Genomic DNA, 23,415 nt, shown 5'->3' on the forward strand with positions numbered 1-23,415 from the left:
TAAAATTAATTTAAAAAATTTAAATGTTAACATATCATCCTTATTTAAAAAATTGATACATTATAGTAAAACATGAAATTAACCATATATTTCTCATATTACTATTCCTTAAGCAATTGCTGCTAACAGTTTCATGTTTTTATCCAGTGCACAAACACACACACATACACACATGCACATACACACTCACACATAAACACATGAACTCATGCATGCTGAGTCTTGAAATTTAGACGAAATGAACTTAAATTAGCCTTCCTGACAATTCTGTCCCATGGAAGTCCAAATCCCTTCCCCATGAATTCTGAGAATTGACAACCTCACCAAATTCTGCATTACCAATTTACACTCCCACAAAAAGTATAGGAGATTATTTTCCTCCAGGGACCAACCAACAATAGATTTACCAGTCTTCTACATCTTCCTACCTGTTAGTTAAAAAAATTAATCTCCCTCTCTCAAAACACCATTTCAGTGTTATTTCAATTTGAGTTTTTTTGAGCATAATTCAAGTGGTCCATATTTTTAAATGTCATTTACATATCTTCCTTTTAAATTGCTTAATTTTAAAAATCATTTGTCTATTATTTTATTAGATGCTTTGTCTTCTAAATGATTTATTAAGAGCTCTTTATATATTAGAAGTATTCTTCTTTGTTAATCATTAATTGATTTATTTAGTATTTATTAAGTATTGATCATTGTTCTAAGCCTAGGATATTGAGTGGCTGATGTTTTTTCCTAGTCTATAGCTTCTTTTTAAATTTGTTAACTGTTTTTGCTTAACTTTCATAGAGTCTAGTATAATAGTCTTTTCCTTTATACTTGTGAAGGTAATGTGTTAGGGAAAAATTACCATTTTAAAGATGATGGAAGTAAGGCCTAGTGAGTTAAAGTGACTTGTGCCTGGTTGCATAACTATTAAATATGGAGCCAGAAATTGGAATCCAGGTCTTTTATAATAAGACAAAGTGCTTTATTTTAAATGCGATACTTATAAAAGAATTCATATAACATAAAGGTCCAGATTAAAGAAAATAAAATGGACACCAGGTATATAATACCCAATTTAAGAAATATAGCATTATCCATATTTTAGACCCTGTAACCCTTGTTCCTTTGACTCTCCACTATTTCTGCCTTAGAGTAACTACCATCCTGGATTGAGTGCTAAATTGTCTCTTGCTTTTCTTTATATTTAAAAATCACATTTATATATCTCTAAACAATCTACTGCTGAGTTTGCCTATTTGGGGCTTTAGGTAAATGGAAACATACTGTATATGTATGTATACAGCATATATATATATATATATATACACTATATATGTGTATATATATATAGTATATATATATATTGTATTGTGATTGGTTTGTTTTGTTAAAAACTTTGAGACTGAACCACATGACATGTAGGAGTTGAGATCTAAGTCATTCATTTTCACTATTGTATAATACTCCCATGTATCAATTTAGGTCAATCTATCCATTTTACCGTTGATGGCTAATTAGAATATTTCTATTCTGTTATTCTGTTTGTCGCTGTTACAAACAGAATAGGGTATACTTTCGTTCAAGTTGGTAATGCCAGTGTTTTCTAGGATGGTCGTTCCAATTTACACTCCCACCAGCAGAGTTTGGAGGTGCCTATAATATCACTTGGTATTGTCCGACTTTAATTTTTGCCAATCTTATCATGTGAAATGGTATCACACTATGATTTAATAAGCATTTCCCTCATGGCTAGTGATGTTAAGTGTCTTTTTATTTTTTTTTTTAATTTTTTTTTTGTGGTATGCGGGCCTCACTCTGTTGTGGCCTCTCCCGTTGTGGAGCACAGGCTCCGGCCGCGCAGGCTCAGCGGCCATGGCTTACGGGCCCAGCCGCTCCGCGGCATGTGGGATCCTCCCAGACCGGGGCGCGAACCCGGTTCCCCTGCATCGGCAGGCGGACGCGCAACCACTGCGCCACCAGGGAAGCCGAAGTGTCTTTTTATATAGCTAGGGGTCATTTGTATTTTCTTACCTATTTTATCTGAATTTTTTTGAAATGATACTTTTCCTACTGGGTAGTTTCATTTATAAATTCAGTATAGAATATATGTGTATATGTCTAATCTACTGCTTTATCTTTCCCTGTGGTCTTTTGTCGAGATTATTGATACCTGTATTGTCATTTTTATAGGATTAGGTTTATTGAGGTATACTTTAAAACAGAAAACAGACTCTTTTTCAGTGTAGAGTTTGATGAATTTTGAAGAAATGTGTATAGTCATGTAACCACCATTATAATAAAGATACACAATATTTTCTTCACCTCAAAATGTTCTTTTTTACTCATTTGTAATCAGTCATTCTACTCTCCTATCCCAAGCCCCTGACAACTACTGATCTGATGCCTGTCCCTAAAATTTTGCCTTTTCCTGAAAGTCATGTAAATGGAATCATACAGTATGTGGCCTTTCTTTCTTATCCTCTTTCACTTAGTGTAATGCTTATGAGGCTCATTCACATTATTGGCATGAATCAGTAGTTCATTCCTTTTTAGTACTGAGGATTATTTTGTTGAATGGATGTACCACAGTTTGTTTATCCATTCAACATTGACAGACATGGAGATTGTTTCCAGTTTGGTAATTATGAATAAAGCTAACTGTTAATGCTCACATAGATGTCTTTTGTGGACATGTATTTTCCACAATAAAGTAAATAAAGTAAGTGTATATCTTATTTTCTAAGAAAGTGACCAATTATTTTACAAGGTGGTTGTTCTATTTTGCATTCTTACCAGCAGTCTCTCACAGTCCCAGTGGCTCAACATCCTTGCTGGTACTTCGTATTTTAATTTTTTAAGTTTGCCATTCTAGTAGGTATGAAGTAGTATTTCATTTTCATTTACTTTGTATTTCCCTATTGATTAATGATATTGAAGTGTTTTTTCAAATTTTTGCCCATTTTCTCATAGGATTTTTTTATATTATTACTGAGTTATGAGACTATTTGTTGTGGATACAAATTCTTCATCAGATATGTGTTTTGCAAATATTTTCTCTTAGTCTCTGACTCGCTTTTCATTTTCTTAATGGTGTCTTCTAAAGAGTGGAAATTTAAAAATTTGATGGCATTCAAAAATTTTTTTTTAATTAATGTAGGGTTACTGCTCTGTGTATCCTAGATAAACATTTACTCAACCCAGTGGTTCTTGGCTGGGGACATTTCTACCTCTCAGGAGACAATTGGCCATCTCTGGAGATATTTTGTCACAACTCGGGGGATGCTTACTGTCATCTAGAGGGTAGTAGCCCGGGATGCTGCTAAACATCACACAATGCACAAAACAGCCCTTCTCAACCCACCCCAAAATGTTAATAGTGCTGAGCTTAAGAAAACTTTGCCTAAACTGAGGTCAAAACTTGTTTCTTTGAAGATTTATAGTTTTAGGCTTTACATTTAGGTGTATATCAAGTTGATTTTAGTGTATATTATGAGGCATGGATCAAGAACAAAGGTTCATTCTTTGTTTCCTCAACAAAAAAGCTGTTGAGATTCTGTCATTTGCAAAGAATTGCAATCTTAACATTATTGAGTCTTCCTACCCATGAACATGATATACCTCTCCATTTATTTAGGCCTTATTTAATTTTTCCCTTTAGTGTTGTGCAGTGTTTAGTGTAAACTTCTTATATGTAATCTTTAGATGTATCCCATGTATGTCACTTTTTATTTATTTATTTATTTATTTGGTTGCATGGGGTCTTAGCCTGCCTGCAGCAGGCAGGCTCCTTAGTTGCGGCTCATGGGCTCCTTAGTTGTAGCTCACCGGCTCCTTAGTTATGGCATGCAAACTCTTAGTTGCAGCATGCATGTGGGATCTAGTTCCCGGACCAGGGATCGAACCCTGGCCCCCTGCATTGGGAGCAAGGGGTCTTTTTTTTTTTAATTTTTGAATTTCATTTTATTTATTTTTTATACAGCAGGTTCTTATTAATTATCCATTTTATACATGTTAGTGTATACATGTCAGTCCCAATCTCCCAATTCATCACACCACCACCACCCCCCGCCACTTTCCCCTCTTGGTGTCCATGCGTTTGTTCTCTACATGTGTATCTCTATTTCTGCCCTGCAAACTGGTTCATCTGTACCATTTTTCTAGGTTCCACATATATGCGTTAATATATGATGTTTGTTTTTCTCTTTCTGACTTACTTCACTCTGTATGACAGTCTCTAGATCCATCTCTCTACAAATGACCCAGTTTCGTTCCTTTTTATGGCTGAGTAATATTCCATTGTATATATGTACCACATCTTCTTTATCCATTCGTCTGTCGATGGGCATTTAGATTGCGTCCATGACCTGGCTATTGTAAATAGTGCTGCAATGAGCATTGGTGGGAGCACGGGGTCTTAACCATTGTACCACCAGGGAAGTCCCCCATGTATTTCACTTTTTAATGCTGTGGTAAATGATAATTTTTAAATTTCATTTTTTATTGCTAGTATATGAAAATACAATTGATTTTTGTGTTATCAACTTTGACTCCCATGACTTTGCTGTAATTTTTACTTCTAGTAGCTTCTCTCGTGCTTCTTTCTTTTTCTTAATTTTAGCAAATAACTTATGCAAGTTGTCTGTGAATAAAGACAGGGATTTTTGTTTGTTTGTTTGTTTTACATTTTGTATCTTTTTCTTTTTTTGCCTTATAATACTACCCAGGAACTCTAATATAATATTGAATAGAAGTGGTAAGAGGAGGTATTATTTACCCTGTTCTTGATTGTCTGGGAAATTATTTAGTGTTTTACTATTAACTATGGTGTTACTTGTAGGTTTTTATAGATGTCCTTGAGAAAGTTGTGTTTGATTTTTAGTTTGCTGAGAATTTTTGATCATAAATGAATGATCCCATGATTTTTCTTTTTCAACCTGTTTGTATGATGAATTGTATTTGATTTTCAATTGTTGACCGAATCTTAGCATTTCTAGCTCCAGAGGCCAAGCTTTTAACAACTACCCCCCATTGCCTTGCCTCCAATCTTGGCATTTCTGAGAGAAACTCCCTTTGGTCAGGATACATTTTGCCCTATATTTATGAGGGATATTGGTCAGTGGTTTTCTTTTCTTGCAATATCTTTGTATGATTTCAATTCAGGATAAAGCTGGCCTCAAAAAATGAGTTGGGAAGTGTTTTTATGTTGTGGTAGACTGAATAATCGCTGCACAAGATGTTCATACCCTAATCCCTGAAATCTGTGAATGGATACCTTATATGGCCAAGACTTTGCAGACATGATTAAGTTAAGGGTCTCTAGTTGAGGAGATTATCCTAATTACCTGGCTGGGGCCTGAATGCCATCACAACATCTTTATAAGGGAGAGGCAGACAGAGATTGAAAGTAGAAGACATCATGGGGCAGAAGCAAAGGCACAAAGAGAAGAAGTTAGGCTATTGTCTTTGAAGAAGGAGGAAAGGTTCATGATCCAAGGAATGCAAGGAATGCAGCTCTAGATGCTAGAAAAGGCAAGGAAGAGGACTCTTTCCTAGAGCCTCCTCTAGGGCATCATCTTGGCAACACCTTGGTTTTGCCCCAGTGAAAATGATTTCATACTTCTGGACTCCAGTGCTGTGTAAGAGAGTAAATTTGTATTGCTTTAAACCACCGAGTTTGTGGTAATATGTTACAGTAGCCATAAGAAACTAATGCATATTATCACTTATTTTTATCTTTTCTGGTCTATTTTATTTATTTATTTTAGATCCAATTTTTCACTTGGAATTTTTTTGGGGGAGGTTTGAAGAACTTTAATATTTCTTGTATTAATAGCAGATATGCAGGTAATAAATTCTCTAAGCTTTTATTTTTATGAAAAAGTCTTTATAGTTTCTTTTATTTGGAAGACATTTTTTCCTGAGTATAGAATTCTAGGTTGACAGATTTTTTTCCTTTCGGTGTATTAAAAGATGTTTCTACGATGTCTTCTGGCTTGCACAGTTGCCAAGAGGAAGAATGCTATAATTCTTATGTTTGCTTTTACCTGTGTAGTGTTTCATTTGTTTCTGGTTGCTCTCAAGATTTTCTCATTATCTTTGGTTTTCAGCAGTTTGACTATAATCTATGTAGGTGTGATATATGTATGCATGTAAGTATGTATGTATGTATCATTTATTCTGCTTGGAATTCTGTGAACTACTTGCATCTGTGATTTGTTCTTTTTCATTAATTTTTGAAAAATTTCAGCCTTTATCTCTTTAAACATTTCTTCTGCCTTGTTCTCTCTTCTCATTCAGGGACCCCAATTATATGCATGGGGTCCTTTTTGTATTGTCCCACGGCTCTTGAATGCTTTGTTCTGTTTTTCTTTCATTCTTTTTTTCCTGCTTGTTTAATTTTGTATAATTTTATTGTTCTTTCTTCAGATTCACTGTTTGTTCTGTTACCTGTCCAGTCTTCCAGTATGCCTACCAAGAGAATTCATATTCATATTATTTTTAAACATTTGTAGCATTACTATTTGGCTCTTTTTTGTAGTTTCCTCCTTCCTGCTGAAATCCCCCAGCTGTTCATTTATGTTTTCTTTCTTTTGCATGAGATCCTTTAACATATCATATTTATTTAAAAGTCCCTACTTGATCATTTCCAACATTTGAATCTTCTCTGAGCCTGGTTCAGCCTAGTGGGTTTTTTTTTTTTTTTGATTGAAAGGTGGATATTCCATATGTATAGAAGAATATCAGAGAATGAGATCAAGACCATCTATACTTCTTCTGTCAGTGTCGGGTGTAGTGAGTCTGGTCAAGAGTGGGTTTTGTTCTTCTCATACTCTGATTGAGCCACAGGCTTCAATTCCTTCCAGTGCTGCGTGCTGTAATCACGTAATTAGTGTAGGGTCTAGGGTGCAGGGGGCAGTGGTTCTCAGCGTTCCTGCTCCACCATAAGCTTTCAACAGCATGTTTGCATTACAGAGGGCCTATGTCTCCATGTTCATTTCTGCCCTCAGGGGCAGACAACTTTTGCATCTATGCCTACCCCAGAAACATGAGATATTAGTCTGGGTCCTCAGGGTGAGAGGGTTTGGTGCTCCTCTCACAGTAGTTTAAGGTTTTGTTTTGTGTGAGGGGAGCTAAAGAAAGAGGTGCTGGTTTTGCCTGTCCATCAGCAGCAACTGAGCCCCTTCTGCTAGCCTCTGCCTCTGTGTGTGTGTTTGTGGGCTTTCCTATGGCCAAGTTCTGCAACTGATCCAAGGAGAAGAGTTTCCAGAGTGTGAAATCTCCTTTTATATGATGGATTCTAGTCGATACAGTATTGTTACCGAACACAAGTTCGTGTGCCTGACGCACAGTGAGGACAAGCACAGTGAGTCCAAACAAACGGAAACGTCAGAGTTTGGAGCAGAGAAAGGTTTATTACAGGGCCAGGCAAAGAGAACAGGTGGCTCATGCTTTAAAAAACTGAACTCCCCGGTGGTTTTGGGGGAGAAGTTTTTACAGGCAAAGTTTGGAGTGAGGGCTGGAGGGTATGTGACTTTCTTCTGATTGGTTGGTGGTAAGGTAACAGGGTGGTGCTCCAGGAATCTTGTGTCCAGCCTGAAGTTACCATCCTCCACCTGGGTGGAGGCCTTAGTTCCTACAGAAGAACAAAGATATTGTTATGTGTATCCCTTGAGGAGGAACCACGATCCTGCATTAATTGCTGCACTATAGTTTTCTGATTGTTCCTCCTTTGTTTCTGCATTCCCTTACTTCCCTGATTAGCAACTGTTTGAATCTGCTCTTTGGAACTCTGGGAAGGTCTAGGAGGCTGAAGCCTTTATCCTGCAAATAGGAAACAGGAAAGGCTTTTGTGTCCAGGAGGGCCCCACAGGGTTCTGCTCAGTTTCACTATCCCACACAGGGCTTTCAGGGATTTCTTAAAATTTTAACTGCTTCTACAGCATCCCTTTCTCTCATACTCCACCAAAGAAGAAAAGTTTGTGTGTCTCTCCTTTTGGGACATATCATTCTTTGGAATTCGGTTCACTCAGCTGCTTTGTGCTATTAACCTCTGATAGGTTCAAGGAAAGTTATGATGGATATGAAACTGTGCAACTCAGATTGGGACTTGAACCCACGGTCTTTTAATTGAAATCACACACCTGGTCTCAGGACTAATGAAGCTCAGTTTTGTTTCTTTTTTTTTTTTTTTAATTTTTAATTAATTTATTTATTTATTTATTTTGGCTGTGTTGGGTCTTCGTTTCTGTGCGAGGGCTTTCTCTAGTTGCGGCGAGCGGGGGCCACTCTTCATCACAGTGCGCGGGCCTCTCACTGTTGCGGCCTCTCTTGTTGCGGAGCACAAGCTCCAGACATGCAGGCTCAGTATTTGTGGTTCACAGGCCTAGTTGCTCCGCGGCATGTGGGATCTTCCCAGACCAGGGCTCGAACCCGTGTCCCCTGCATCAGCAGGCAGATTCTCAACCACTGTGCCACCAGGGAAGCCCAAGCTCAGTTTCTTGATGTCTCATCACAGAAAGAATTCAGTGAGAGACAAAAAGAGACAGGTAAGAAGTGGATTTATTTAGAGAGAAACACACTCCACAGACAGAGTGTGGGCCATCTCAGAAGGCGAGAGGCCTCAAAATATGAGGTGGTTAGCTTTTATGGGCTGGGTAATTTCATATGCTAATGAGTGGGAGGAGTATTCCAACTATTTTGGGGAAAGGGTGGGGATTTCCAGGAATTGGACCCCACCCGCTTTTTGATCTTTGATGGTCTCAGAACTGTCATCACGCTGGTGGCTGGTGCCTGTGTCGTTTAGCTTATGCTAATGTATTACAATGAGCGTATAATGAGGCTCAAGAGCCACTGGAAGTCAAATCTTCCACCATCTTGGACCTAGTTGGTTCTAACCAGTTTTTGTCATGTCCTATGGCTATGCCATTCTTTAAAAGGCTGTGCCCTGCCCCCTTCCTATCTCAGGTAGATTATTATTCAGCTTTTTTCTTTTTTCTCAATTAAGAGCAACATTCTCCAGTGGGTTTCTACATGTTTTCTTCAAGAAAGCTGTTAAAAGTATTTAGTCTCTTACTCTTCTATTAATGGAAATTCTCACCCCTTGAGTTCTCCATTAACATCCCTTTCTCTATTGACTTTTTAGTTTCAATTGTTAGATTTTTCACTTCCAGAAATTTATTCCATCCTCTCCACATCAGCGTTTTGCTTTTAGAGGCTCATTCCTTGCTCATATCTCAAATTTCTCTTTCATTTCTTTAAATATTATTGTTTTTTTCATATTGTTATTTTATATTGTTTCCCATAAATCTAATATCTCATGTCTCTGCTACTCTGGTGCTCCTTCCTATCTCTGCTGCCTTTCACTCATGGGACCTTGTTTCCTGGTTTGTTCTATAATTGTTGACACTAAGTCACTCATTTTACTTGGAATTTTATCTCTGGAAAATCTTTGAGGTCAGAATTGAGGCTGCTTTTCTTAAGAAAGCATTTGAATTTGCTTTTGCTAATTATCTGAGGATGCTAGCAAATTGATATGACTGTATTACCTCCCTTAAACTCCGGGGACTACAGATGGATCATGAATTCAAATGTATGTGAAAATTTGCTTATAGTTTTATACTTCTAGGGAAATTTTGAAATAAAAAGTTATTCTCGCTTTTCCTTTCTGTGAATCGAGAGTGAAGACTTCTCAGCTTTAGGTAAGAATCTCCTATTTGATGTCCCACCGTGGGTGAGCCCCATGCTTCACTTCCCTGCATCTCCTGCAGCCTTCAAAGCAAAAGCTCAGGGACTCTAAGGCTTGGTAGAAACCCTTGGGCGAAAAGTATGCTTTGATGCTTGCTTACCTTCCAAGGTTTCTTTGGTCTCACTTTGTTTTTGACATCTACAGATTTCTTCTTTTTAGACCAGCTCAGCATTGCATTGAAAATGATTTTTTTTAAAAAGAGTTTATTTTAGCATTCTGGTTGTTTCATTTGGGGGATTTTTCAGAATATTTAGTCTATTATTCTGTTGAAAATGGAAGTTTTTTCACTCCTTGATCTTTCTACTTTACATGCTACTTCTTTCCATTAGAAAGAAAAATGAAAGTCTATTTTTTGTTTACTAGAATGGATAATATGAATTTGAAAGTCTGTTTGTGAATCTGAAATAGTATATCCACTATTCTATATTTAGAATTGGACATTAGTCCTTCTGAAAGACTACTCTTTCTTTTCTCATTCTTGGAATACTTTTTTCTCCCCCTAGCAGAAAGTAGGGATTTTAGTGAAGAAGTATTTTGAAATTTTTAAATTAAGAATCCAACCAAAGACTAGGTTTGCTCCAGTGCCTCCTGCTTATTTTCTTTGACATCCTGAATATCAGCAGAAGAGTGGTGTTTGTTTGGTTTTGTTTTGCTCTTTGCCTTTAAGAGGACTGGTTCACCTAGAGGAACCTTCTTTTTATCATTTCACTCCCCCGTTACTAACATCAACACCAGAAACCTCCAAAAGACAAGTTATTTAATCCCTCCCAGCTGTTCTGCTCTGTGAAAGTAACTTGAGGTACCTCCAGCTGTGGGAGGGATTCCTCGTTCCCTTGCAGCTGGTGGACAGTCTCTTGGTCCCCATAATGGAGTTTCTAAATTGCAATTTGCAGGGCAGGTATATTTAATGTAATTGGGGGAGGGAATGATTCTCAGCACAGATGATCAATGTTCTGCATGCTCTCAAGAAGCCAGGATAGAGTGATGCAGTAGAAGCTGGGGATGGATCCTAGCTGTTCTTTCAATAACTAATGTTCATAGATCTACCGGGATCCTTCATTCCACTCTATTAGAGGTGAGTGATGAGTGATTGTGACAGCAGGGACTCCCTCCCACCCCAAAACAAAACATACACAGTCACATTGCAAGCCTGACTTACAGAATGCTAAGACTGTGTTATAATACCCTTTCTTCTTCTTGAAAGTAGGGATTGAAAATTTAGTGGGGAAACACTGATGCAAATGATATGGCATTATCCAATTTGTTTGTGGTGGTTTGCTACTCCCATTCTCCAAACAAAGTTAGAAAAAAAAGTAGTTTGGCCAGGCAGGCTTTTGTAAATAAGAGCCTCCTGAGGCCATAGCTGGGATATCACTCCACTGATTCCAGTCGCAGGAGAGATTCAGGAACACAGACTTACGGGTTGAGTCACTGGGCATATTAACTGCCTGAAATGTGATAATTGAAATGTATGTCCATAGCCACCCCGATAATGATCTCTTGATGGAGTTCTGCCCTCAAGCTGGTATGTGCGGTGCTGCCTTTACCAGGCAACAGATGAATGCGTTAAGAGCTTGCATGCCATAACTCAGAGGCAACTGGTGGTGCCCCAGTGTTGTCTGTGCACCTTCCCTGTAGCTGATTTTCTGTGGCTCATTGAGTGTTGAGTCCAGGTGGCAGCTGTGGGTTTTGACATTCCAGAATTTTATAGGGCAAGGGCATCCTCAAAATGTAATGGTGCACATTGGGTTGGAAGTGGCTATTCATGAAACTGACAGGGTAGAACCCTAATTAGAAAAACCAGCAGGCTCCCTGTACCCCGGGAGGATTCGACAGAGCTGTCACCGTCTCCCCTCAGGCAGGATCATCGGGCTGGAACACTGAGCAAAAAACATTTTGTTCAATGTTCAACATAAATAACTCCCATCATTAGCAAGGTGACAAGTGAAAGGAGGACCTGCATGTCAAGAGGCAAGGATTTATGCATTATGGTTGTGATGGGTGATTCTGAAAACTTTTAGCTGCTGGGGAAGTAGCTATCACCTTCTGAAAGATGCTACTGGAAACTCATAGCGTCAAATGGGTATGCCCCTCTGGTCTTCAGCAGACTGTTTGGAAACACTTTAGGCTGGGAAAGGGATGGGGTGGGACTTGAATTTGAATCATGATTCATCCCAGTATTTTGTAGGGGTTTTTCATTTATTTAAAGCTCTGTTTCTTGGTCTTTAAAATGGAGGGTTGTAAGCAACTCTCCCCTTTGTTTAGGCATATAATGTAGCCCTGTTTATTAAGATACTGAATTCTTTGGGAAAAAAAAAATCCTACACATCATATTGCACTCTGAATACACTTGTGCAAACAGCCTTTACTCTTACAATTGAAAAGATATATTGCCAGATCGTATGGTAGTTTCTTAAGCTGTTATGAAAAGCAAGAATCCTTGTCTTAAGTTCTTTTCAGTCAATAACAATTCGTAATTCAGTAGGAAGAGGAGTAGAAACTGTACTCCTTTGAAGGAAGCTGTGATGTGATTTGGTGGGCAACTTACATAGTTTAATTAAGCACCCTGTTTAAATCAATATGTGTCCAACAGTTCAGCCTGGCAATCAGCTTAATCTCATTAAATGTTGTTCAGGCCCCAATAATTGGTTAATAATACATTATCATTTATGAATTATTGGCTTCAAATTATTATAATTGTGTCTGCTTTTTTCACTGCACCTGCTGCCACATGTTAATTATGAAATGCTCAAGCACTTTTCTTGGAATAACTTTAGAGATAAAGCTGATGGGGTTTTTAATGAAGTAAGATTATCTTTAGTTCAGAGCTAGCCTTTCTCAACCCTGTATTGTTTAATGAAAGGAAGGAGACATTTGCCTTTTTAAGAGCCAGTGCTTTAAGAATTGAAAGACAGAGTTGGAAGGCATCATGCCCGAGTTGGATGGTGAGCCCTACTAAATGAGGCAGGTGATGTCAACCTCATAAGCCAGTGGATTCTACTTATTGAGCAAGACCTTTCCTCACCCAGTAGGGGGTGGATTTCACCTGGAAGAGATGGGTGCCCCCATTGTCAGTCATCTGGGGGAAAAAATAGGACCTCAGAGAGGAAAACAGAATTGGCAGTGTGAAAGATGATCCTTAGAGCTTGGGAGAGGAACAACTCTTTGGAACTTCTAACACCAAGGAAATGTATTAGTCAATCATCAGTTGACATAGGGGACAACCTTCTTTTTCAGCTGAGATCATACCGAAAAAGTTATTCCCCAAAAAGACACCTATTATATGCCACTGACTGGAACAGGCACTGGATATATAGGCATCATTCCTGTTCTCCTGGAGTTTACTGATTCTGTCTTTGAAGTTTGGATATGCCCAAGGGTGTTTGAGGATTCTAGAGGAAGGAGCAGACATTTCCTGGCTAGAGATAGGAAGCATGGGAGCTCTTCAGGGAAATGCCCTTTAGAGGGACCTTGGACTGAAAAAGAGGAGTTATCCCACTTAAACCAGGTTAGTTCCTTGCATACTATTTCTCTCTCCTTCTAGCTCCATTTTTTTTTTTTCTTCTTTTGGCTGGTTAGCAAAATCTTGCTTCAGAGCCCCAGCCTGCTCTCAGCTATGCCAGAGGAATCAAGACAGGAGTTGAGAATGAGTTCACACTTGAAGTCAAGCATAAAAGGAGAGGACATGGTCAACTTGGTCATGTTTGATGCTCAAGGGGAAAGTAAAATTTTGGTGGGCGAGACCCAATTTGGCAAAGTCCCATGGCCCCTTCCTACATTGGGAGTCTCTTTCCATAGCCTTCCTTGAAGGACTGGGGCTTGATTTTATTGAAGACATCCTGGAAGGCATCACTATTGCCACCTCTAATTCTAAGCTCTGTAGGACCCTTTCACTCCAGGATGAACACATCTGGCCCTCCTGAGATGTTCCTTCCCCAGTGAGATGCCTCTTTGATCTCCAAAACCTGGCCCAGAGTCCAGCAGAGTAAGAAATAAGATCTGATTTCAGGCTCCATTTTTTTCCTTTTTGTGAATGCCATTAAAAGCCTCATGTTTTCGAGTGCTGCATGTTTTCAAGTGCACATTTTCCAGGAAAGAAGATTTTGATAGAGTGGGAAAGCATAGATTCATCGTCAGACCTGGGCTGGCATCCTGGATTTTCTGCTTGAATTTTGGAAAGTGGCTTAAATTCTCTGAGCTTCAGTTTCCTTATCTGTAGAATGGGGATGATATTATCGCCCTCATAAGGGTGGTGAGGATTAGTGCAGTAAGGTATATTTTCCTTACAATGTCTAAGAGAGGGTGCTTGTTAAATGGTCACATACATATTCTCTCACTCTGCCAGCCTTGATATTCTAAACTGAAGTGTCATCTCCCATCTTACTTGGTGCCATTTTAACACTCAGGTTAACACACAGCCTTTTGAATTGAGGGGAAGCGGGTGAGACTCAGGTGGACAGACAAGCCACCCAAATGGAGTATCAAGAGCTGTAGCCCAAGCACAGGTTTTGGAGCCATTCCGATCTGCACTCAACTTTGAACTTTCCGTCACGGTAGTTAGGTAGACTATTGTAATACCAGTGACTGTTGGGCAGCCTCTGAATTGAACCAGCCTCAGTTTCTTCATCTGTACAATGACACCAGTAATATTTTTTCATATAACTGTGAGAAAGTTGAAAAGAGTTAGTGCATACAAAGCACAATGCCCAGCATTAGGCAGGTGCTCAGTAAAAAGTAGTGTCCATCCCCCCTTACTCATTGTGTATGGGCATTACTATAGCTAGTGTTTACTTCAAAGTGGCATTGGTCAAAGAGGAGAATATAACCTTTCCCATCTGCAATCTCAGACAATACCACTAGGCAGGATGTAGCAAGCATTACAAAACATCCTATCTCAAACAGCCTAAAAGCTCTTGGGGTGGAGGTTGGGGAAACTTGTCTGTTTTTGATACACCAAATTAAGGAGAACTTTTGGCAAGGACTGAAGCACTATCTCTGTTACTCATGTTTTCTGAATGAACCCAAATGTATCCAATTTTAGCATAGACCATGGATGTCCTTCTATCCCTTACTCCTTTCTTTATACCCAGCTGTCTACCATGGGTAGACCCATGGAGAGTGCCTGAAATCGTACTATTATGTTAGCATAGAGAGTTTAGGCAAAATTACAGGGAAAAAGTGACCTGAATACTGAATTGTGTGGAAGAAATCTCTTACTAGATTCAACTGCTGTTCCTGCGTTGAAATAAATCCAAGATCATCTTGAAGTGAAGTGCTCCTCCAGAGACCCCAGATAATTCCCTAGAATTTTTTTTTTTTTTTGAGTCTTGCTTGATTCATTTCGGTTAGATTCTCCTTTTCCTCTCACTCAGTTTTTACTAAATAACTTCACCTCTCTGTTCTGCAGGTGCATAGGCACAAGGATTGAAATGACTGCCCTGGTTCTCACACAGGTCTGGCACTTTGGAATTTGAGCATCTGTCAGAGGTGACCCCAATTCAGAGGATTTGAAAATTGGGAATCAGTGGGACCCTTATTTCTGTGGGCCAATATGCTCTTCCTATCTGACTAGATAGGGATTTTATCTGTGAGGTTGGGAGCCTGATCCTGGAAAGTAGGTAGCAGATCAGAGGATGTAGAGATGACAACGTTACGTTGTCCATCTTGTTCTGCTTCTTATCTTCCTTTGCTCCACTGATAGCGCAGCTCTACCTTGTGAAGCTTGATTTGTCCCAGTCACTGTGTCCTCACTGATTTCAGTTGGGTACTAGGTCCTGATCTCTGGCTTTCTCTTCTTCCCTTGGAGGGAGCAACGGATCCTTGCTAGGATGATGTAGTCCAGAGAGAAGCAGTTCTCTCCTGTAGGATGATGGCAGAAGCTTATACTGGGGCTTTCAGGGCTATGAGCTGTCCTATGGACAAACAGAAAATGTTGGCCTCCGTGCCTGCCAGTCTGGCATCCTTCACTGTTGCCATGTTCATTCACGATATTTATAAAGATGTAATTTGGTACCTCCTGCATCTTATCTGTTTTCTGCTTCTCCTTCCCCTTAATTATTTCTTTCCAAGGAGATATGGCTCTCAGTAGTTAAAGAAGTGTCCCTAAAACATGTTAAATCAACCTAGTTTCTAGTTCATTTGTTTCCATACCAGCCAATCATGATGTCACAAACAGAAGGTGATGACCTGAGGGAGGAATTAGGTGGCAAGATTGCAGATAGGCTTTTTTTTTTTATCTTCTGGTTTTTATTGTTTGTAAGACCCATTTTTTTTTTAACATCTTTACTGGAGTATAATTGCTTTACAATGTTGTGTTAGTTTCTGCTGTATAACTAAGTGAATCAGCTATACGTATACATATATCCCCATATCTCCTCCCTCTTAACGTCTCCCTCCCACCCTCCCTATCCCACCCCTCTAGGTGGTCACAAACCACCGAGCTGATCTCCCTGTGCTATGCGGCTGCTTCCCACTAGCTATCTGTTTTACAGTTGGTAATGTATATGTATCCATGCCACTCTCTCACTTCATCCCAGCTGACCCTTCCCCCCCTCCCCATGTCCTCAAGTCCATTCTCTGCGTCTGCATCTTTATTCCTGTCCTGTCCCTAGGTTTTTTTAGATTCCATATATATGTGTTAGCATACAGTATTTGTTTTTCTCTTTCTGACTTACTTCACTCTGTATGACAGACTCTAGGTCCATCCACCTCACTACAAATAACTCAACTTCATTTCTTTTTATGGCTGAGTAATATTCCATTGTATATATGTGCCACATCTTTATCCATTCATGCAGATAGGCTTTTGGAAAAAAGAAAAGGGAAACAAGATCCTCTTCACAGTTTTCCTTGGTAATAAAGACCAAGGGAGAGATAAATCAAAAAGCAGTAAGAGAGAAGAAGAACCATTTCCAAACAGTGTCAGAGAAAGGGGTGGAAATTAGCAACACTTGCGAGCAGTGTTTGTTTCCTTTCAGGCATTATGAATGATGAATCTGCACAACTCCCTTGGGATGATGAACTACATGCAAAATGAGGAAATTAAAACTTTGAGATTTTAGGGAACTTGCCAGAGGCTGTGAAACACAGGGACAAGCTTTGAGAGGAGGGTTGAGTTTGTATTCATAATGAAATAGAGCAGGGATAGGCACACTTTTTCTGTAAAGAGTCAAACAGTAAATATTTTAGGCTTTGTGAGCCATGTGGTCTTTGTTGTAACTTCTCAATTCTGATTTTGTGATGCAGAAGTAGGCTTAGCCAATACACAAACAAATGGACGTGGTTGTGTTCCAATAAAGCTTTACTTATAAAAATAGGTTGTGGGCTGGATTTGACCCAAGAAATTCTTGAAATAGAGGATTATAGAATATAAGGGCCTTGATGGTAGTACTGACACCACACTTCCTCCTGAGACTTATTGGTTCATGCATTATGGTATCATGAGTGGAAAGAACAGATGGGTATTGAATAGATAGGTCCCAGCTCCTCCGTTTATTCCACAAACTTTTGTTGTGGATCTGCCTCATGAAATACACCGTGCTGGCATTGGGAATGCAGCAGCGCACAAATCTCTGTCATTGAAAGATTTTATGTTCTAATTAGTTTTGCTAGCTTGGGCAAGCCACTTCAACAGCATCAGCCCTGGTTTTTCTCATTTGGAAATCTAATTTTTTAAAATCATGAGCCATATTATATGTACAATATAATCTATAATATGTATATGTAGAATATAAAAATTAAAACAAACATCTATTTGCCCACCACCCATGTTAAAAAAAAATAGAATGCTATCAGTACCTAAGAAGTTTTCTGTGTGTCTTTCCTGAATCTCCTTATGCTTCCCTTTCCCACAGAATTTTGTGCTAATTATTTCCTTGATTTTCTTTATAGTTTTGCCACATATGTATGTTTCATTTAAAATTATATAGCTTAACTTTTTGCCTCTTTGATTTTTAAAATTATTGGAACCATACTGTTGTACTCTCCTTTGACATGCATTTTTAAATTAGGAGTGTTTTTTTTGGTGGGGGGGTGAGTGGATTTGTCCACACAGATGTGTGTAGCTATTGATAAAATCTGGGGCCCAAAGAGCAATAGAGCCAGACTTGTAGTCAAATAATGTTAGATTTATGAATTGCTATAGCCCGGGAGAATGGAGAATCATTGGGCATTTCAAAAGGGGATTTGTGGGAGGCTATTTATAGGTTTTGGTGGCTAGAGTTGGTCATAGATTATCTTGGTAGGGAATTGGTCAGAATTTGTAAACCTTGTTGCTAGAAGAGTCAGTGATTGTATCTTTAGAACAGAACATATGAGTTCATGTAGTGACACTGTTAGATCAGTTTGTGGTTTTATCTTTTAATGTATGGATCTGGATAAATGGGTATTAAAAGAGTTTGAGCTTATGTGAGCTGGGTGCATGCTGCCAGTCATGGTTTCTAAATTATCAGTTTTCCCCTTACAACCGTGATGCCAGAAAAGGCATTAAAAAAACTTTATCACTGTAGTTTATTTTTATTGCAATGTAACATTCCATTGTATGAATACAGCCACATTTACTTATCTGTTCTACTCTTGATACGTTTGGATTGTTCCTGGGCATTTTCTGTTACAAGTAATGCTGCTGTGAACATTCTTGATGTGTATAAAAGTTTCCCCAGGCTGGGTATATACCTGGAAGAGAAGTCATTGTATGCATCCCTACATAGATATTTAACTTTAGTAGGAAATGGAAAACTGGTTTCTGAAGTGGTTACACAGTTTTCTTCCTTACCAATTACCAGTTACCAGTTGTAGGTAAGAGTTACTGTTGCTACACATCCTAGCTAATACTTGGAGTTGTCAAACTTTCTGATTTTTGCCAATCTGATGAGGATGTGATGATATCTCATTGTAGTTTTGTTTTGTTTTGTTTTTGTGTGTGTTACGCGGGCCTCTCACTGTTGCGGCCTCTCCCGTTGCGGAGCACAGGCTCCGGACGCGCAGGCTCAGCGGCCATGGCCCATGGGCCCAGCCGCTCCTCAGCATGTGGGATCCTCCTGGACCGGGGCACGAACCCACGTCCCCTGCATCGGCAGGCGGACTCTCAACCACTGCGCCACCAGGGAAGCCCTCATTGTAGTTTTAATTGGTATTTCTTTGATTATAAACAAGATTAAACATGTTTTCAGATGTTCCTTACGCCCTTTGGATTTCCTCTTTTGTGAAGTGTCTTGTTCATTTTTTTTCCCTCCATTTTGCTATTGGTTTGTCTTTCTCCCACATTCTATATGGAATAGTACTTTAAATAAATCTTGATATCTAATAGGGAAGTCCTGCACTTAGTTTTTCTTCTTCAAGAATATTTTAACTATCCTGGGCCTTTTTCATGTCTAAATAAATTTTAGTATCAGATTGTCTAATTGCAAAACAAAAATATAAAAGCACTTACTGGGATTTTTGTTGGAATTTTATCAAATTACATACATATCAGGGAAAAATGATATAAAAAATGATAGGAAATGCTTCTATCCAAGAAACTTCCAAGAGCATGTGTATTTCTCCATTTAGGTAAGGTTCTTCAGTAATTTTCATAAAATTTTATGTTTTTTGTATAAAGAGCTTGTTTATATATCATAATTTTATTCTTGATTATTTATATACTTGTGGGCTATTGTAAATGATATATTCTTTAAAAATTCCTTTTAAAAATGATTGCTACTGGTAAAGGGAGATGAGATTGACTTTTATATATCATTTTTGTATTTAGAAAATGGAATACTTTTAAAATTTTAATAATTTTTCGGCACATATCTAGGGTTTTCTTTATGGATAATCATATCATTTGTAAATGATAGGATTTTTTCCCTTCATTTCTAAGTGTTGTACCTTTTATTTATTTTCTCTTGCTTTTAATACATTGGCTTGAACTTTCAGAGCAATGATAGTATAAATGGTGATAGTGAATATCTTTGTATTGTTCTTGATCTTAAAAGAAATGCTTTCAGCATTTTACCATTAAGTATGACATTAACTGAAGGGTGTGTGTGTGTGTGTGTGTGTGTCTGTGCGTGTGTGTGTGCGCACGCGCTCATGTTTGAATGTATTTCATTTATGAGGTTAAGGAAGTGCCTTCTTATCCCCCATTTGCTAAAAGATTTTTAATATGAATGGATGTTGAATTGTATTAGATGTTTCTTTCCACCTCTATTATGATTATCAGATAATTTTTCCCTTTTAATCTGGTATTGAGATAAATTACATTAATTGATTTTCTAATATTAAACTAAACTTGCAGTCCTAAGATAAACCTATTTGTCATAATATATTACCTTTTTATACATTGCTTGTTTAAATTTGCTCTTATTTTATTTAGGCTTTGCATGTATGTCCATGGTGCTACAGACTTGTAATTTTCCTCTCTTTTGCTGTCTTTGCTTTTGGTATGAAGGCTGTGCTTATTCCTTAAAATGAGATGAGGACATATTCCGTTTTGTTTGTTTGGTTTTTTATTTGTTGTTCTTTCCCCCTAGTCTCTGGAAGAGTTTGTATAACTTTAGAATGAACTCTTTCTTAAATGTTTGGGAGAGTTTTCCTCTACATTTCTCTGGGTCTGGTGCTTTCTTGCAAGAAGTTTTTAACCTATTGATTCAATTCCTTTATTGATTCAGTAGTGTTTTTGGTTTCCCTATTACTTTTTGAGACCACTTTGGTAACCTTTTAATCTTTTTTTAAAATTCTTGTAATGTGTCTATTTAATCTAAGTTTTAAAAATTGCTGGCATAACTGTGATTATATGTCCAATTATTAATCTGTAAAATTTTCAGCTTGTGTAGTTGTCTTTATTTTCATTGTTAAGATTTTTTATACCTCATTCTTTTCTGATATAAGCATTTAAAGCAACCCATTTCTCTTTAAATAGCACTTTAGCTCTATACGACTGGCATTTCTATGTCATATTTTCATTTTCTCTTAGTACTAAAATTTTTCTAAAGTCTATTATGATTCATTTTTGACTCATCAGTTGCTTAGTAGTTTAAAAATTTTTTCAAACATATGGAGTTTTTCTAGTTATCTATTTGATATTGATATTAAATTAACATTATTATGAACAGATAATGCCATCTGCTTGTTATTCATCATTTGATAATTGTTGGGGCTATCTTTTATGGCCTGGTGTATAGTTAAGTTTTGTAAATATCTATACAAAAGGAATGTGTTTTCTTCAACTAGTAGGTGTGTAATTCTTTATATATGCTTTAGATTGAACATGATTTTTTTGTTTTGTTCGAATCTCCTATATCTTTAGTAACTCCTGTTTTGACTGCTTGACCTGTCAATATTTGAGAGAATTGTGTTAAGATTTCCAGTTATAGTGATAGAGTTGTTAATTTTTCTTTGTTTAGTTAAAAAAATTTTTGCTTTACCTACTATTTTGGGGCTATGTTGTTAGTTGCATATAAATTTAGAATTATATTGCATTTTCCTAATTAATTGAAACATTGCTCATTATGTAGTGATCTTTTTTATCTAAAGTTCCTTAAAGATAATTTTGTTTGATATTAATATATATATACTTTAAGTTTTCAGGTTCATATTTGTCTGATTAGTGTATGTATTGGGAATCTATTTTTTTTTAAGTCAGTTGCTTCTGTTGATTTTCATCTATAGTATCTCATTTCTAGTATGCTTTATAAATATTGACTGTAAGATGGCCTTTTACTTACTGGGGGAGCACTTTGTAATTTGGGTTGAGTTTCCTCCTGAGAGAATTTCTTCTGCTAGTCACCCAGCAGCACTCTTAACATGGATCCACTTTAAGTTAAATCCTGGGCTTAATGGCTTTCAAACTAGATAGGTAGTATAAATTTGAACACCAGCTATACATGGACACTTTCCCAGAGTAGCATCAGAATCAAATCAGATATTTTTCTGGCTGTCTCCTTTGCAAAAGGACTTTGTTTCTGGTTCAATTTTTAAAAAATTAATTAATTAATTAAGCTGCATCAGGTCTTTAGTTGTGGCATGCAGGATTTTTTGTTGCAGCGTGCAGGCTTCTCTCTAGTTGTGGTGTGCAGGCTTAGTTGCCCCATGGCATGTGGAATCTTAGTTCCCCGACCAGGGCTAGAACTCACATCCCCTGCATTAGAATGCGGAGTCTCAATCACTGGACCACGAGAGAAGTCCCGTTTCTGGTTCAATTTTATACTGTGTGTATAGCTCTTTAGAGTACCACATTTTTTACAGTGGTCTCCTGTTAAATTCCCTGTGTTGGCCAGACCTTAGGCTTCTTCTCTCTTCTGGGGTCTATGCAGTTTTCAAAGCAGAAACTCAAGTTCTTTAGGGGTTGGCAGGAAACGTTCAAAGGTGGCTTTACTTACTCTCAAGGTTTTCTGGTTTTACTTTGCTTTGGAGCATAGCACATATCTTTTCTTCGGCCAGCATGCTGATGCTTTGTATTTTTAGCCACCATTTTTTTTTCTTTCGAATCCACCATTTCAGTTGCTTCTGTGGGGAAGTTGAATGAAAATATGTATCCCGTTTATCATGTTGCCAGAAACAGAAGTATATTTAACAAATATTTGTTGTGTATTATTCTCAGGTGGCTGTGGGGCTCAAGAAAGTAATATGTACCAAGTGGCTTTAGAAACAACAAAGTATTTGGGTTTTCCATAGTTAGGTAACACTGAATAACATTAGTAACTGATGTAAAACATATAAAGTAGACTTCATGCTTGGAAAAAGAAATCAGATCAACTCACTTCATTGTGAGGCAGTTGTATGAACCTTGGTATTGACTACAGTTATGTTAAAGAACCATATGATAAACCTCCACCTACTGTCAAGAAAGAGAATCATTTGATTGGCAGATGATGCTGAAGGTAATCTGACTAGAGGCAAGGGCATCAGAAGTTAAAGAACTGTGAGTGCAAAATCCTGCTTGGATCTTTGTGCTAAGTGTGTTTGATCTCTGGGTTTAATAGTGATACTCCTTATCCAGGCATGGACTTAATCTCTAAAAGGCTAATGCCTCTGACTCCACCTTGCTGAGCAGTCTCTATGTTTAACACTGTCAGTGTGACCTCTGTAATTATTTCTTTTACTTGACTTGGGTCATGGACCATAGGTGCTCAGTTTTGCACAGTATTTTGCAAACTTAATGAACTTACTACTGACCTCTCTTCATGGTGTTTCTTCTTTTCTCTGCCCAATCTGACATGTCTTGCTTTTTGGAAAGGATGTAATTTACTAGGCATTAGCCTGGATGTTGCACTATTGTACATCTTAGCGCTCCAGGTAATGGATGGTGATATGCACAGAGAAGATCCTCTGATAATTTCTATGGTGGGATGTTTCATATGTTTAAAAAAATAGAATCATAGCATGTCTCATTCTGTTTAGTGTCAGGCACTCTGCTAGGTATCAAGTTTACAATGATGATTAAAACATAGTCCCTATCCTTAAGAAATTAATGAGTTTTCTTAAGAGGAACACACAAATAGTACATTTAAGTGTTACAGGTACTATGATAGAAGCTGATACAAATTTGAGGTAAGGTATAAAGGAGGGAGTTGAAAATTATATCTGGGAGGGAAGGGAGGAAGTCAGATGATATTTGAAGGAGCTAATGATGCTAGTGCTAAGGCATGGATGCAGTGTGGGTGTTCCTCAGGATGCTAAAGTGGACAAAGGGCTGT

General features: G+C 37.9%; 1 protein-coding gene across 1 annotated transcript in view; it reads left to right on the forward strand.

Annotated features, from left to right (window-relative positions):
• The window catches only part of AGBL1 (AGBL carboxypeptidase 1), a 979,047-nt gene that overhangs the window by 267,598 nt on the left and 688,034 nt on the right, over positions 1 to 23,415 (forward strand). The gene's annotated exons all lie outside the window — the stretch shown is intronic.

Source organism: Physeter macrocephalus, chromosome 11 (genome assembly GCF_002837175.3).
Source record: "Physeter macrocephalus isolate SW-GA chromosome 11, ASM283717v5, whole genome shotgun sequence".
Taxonomy (NCBI): domain Eukaryota; kingdom Metazoa; phylum Chordata; class Mammalia; order Artiodactyla; family Physeteridae; genus Physeter; species Physeter macrocephalus.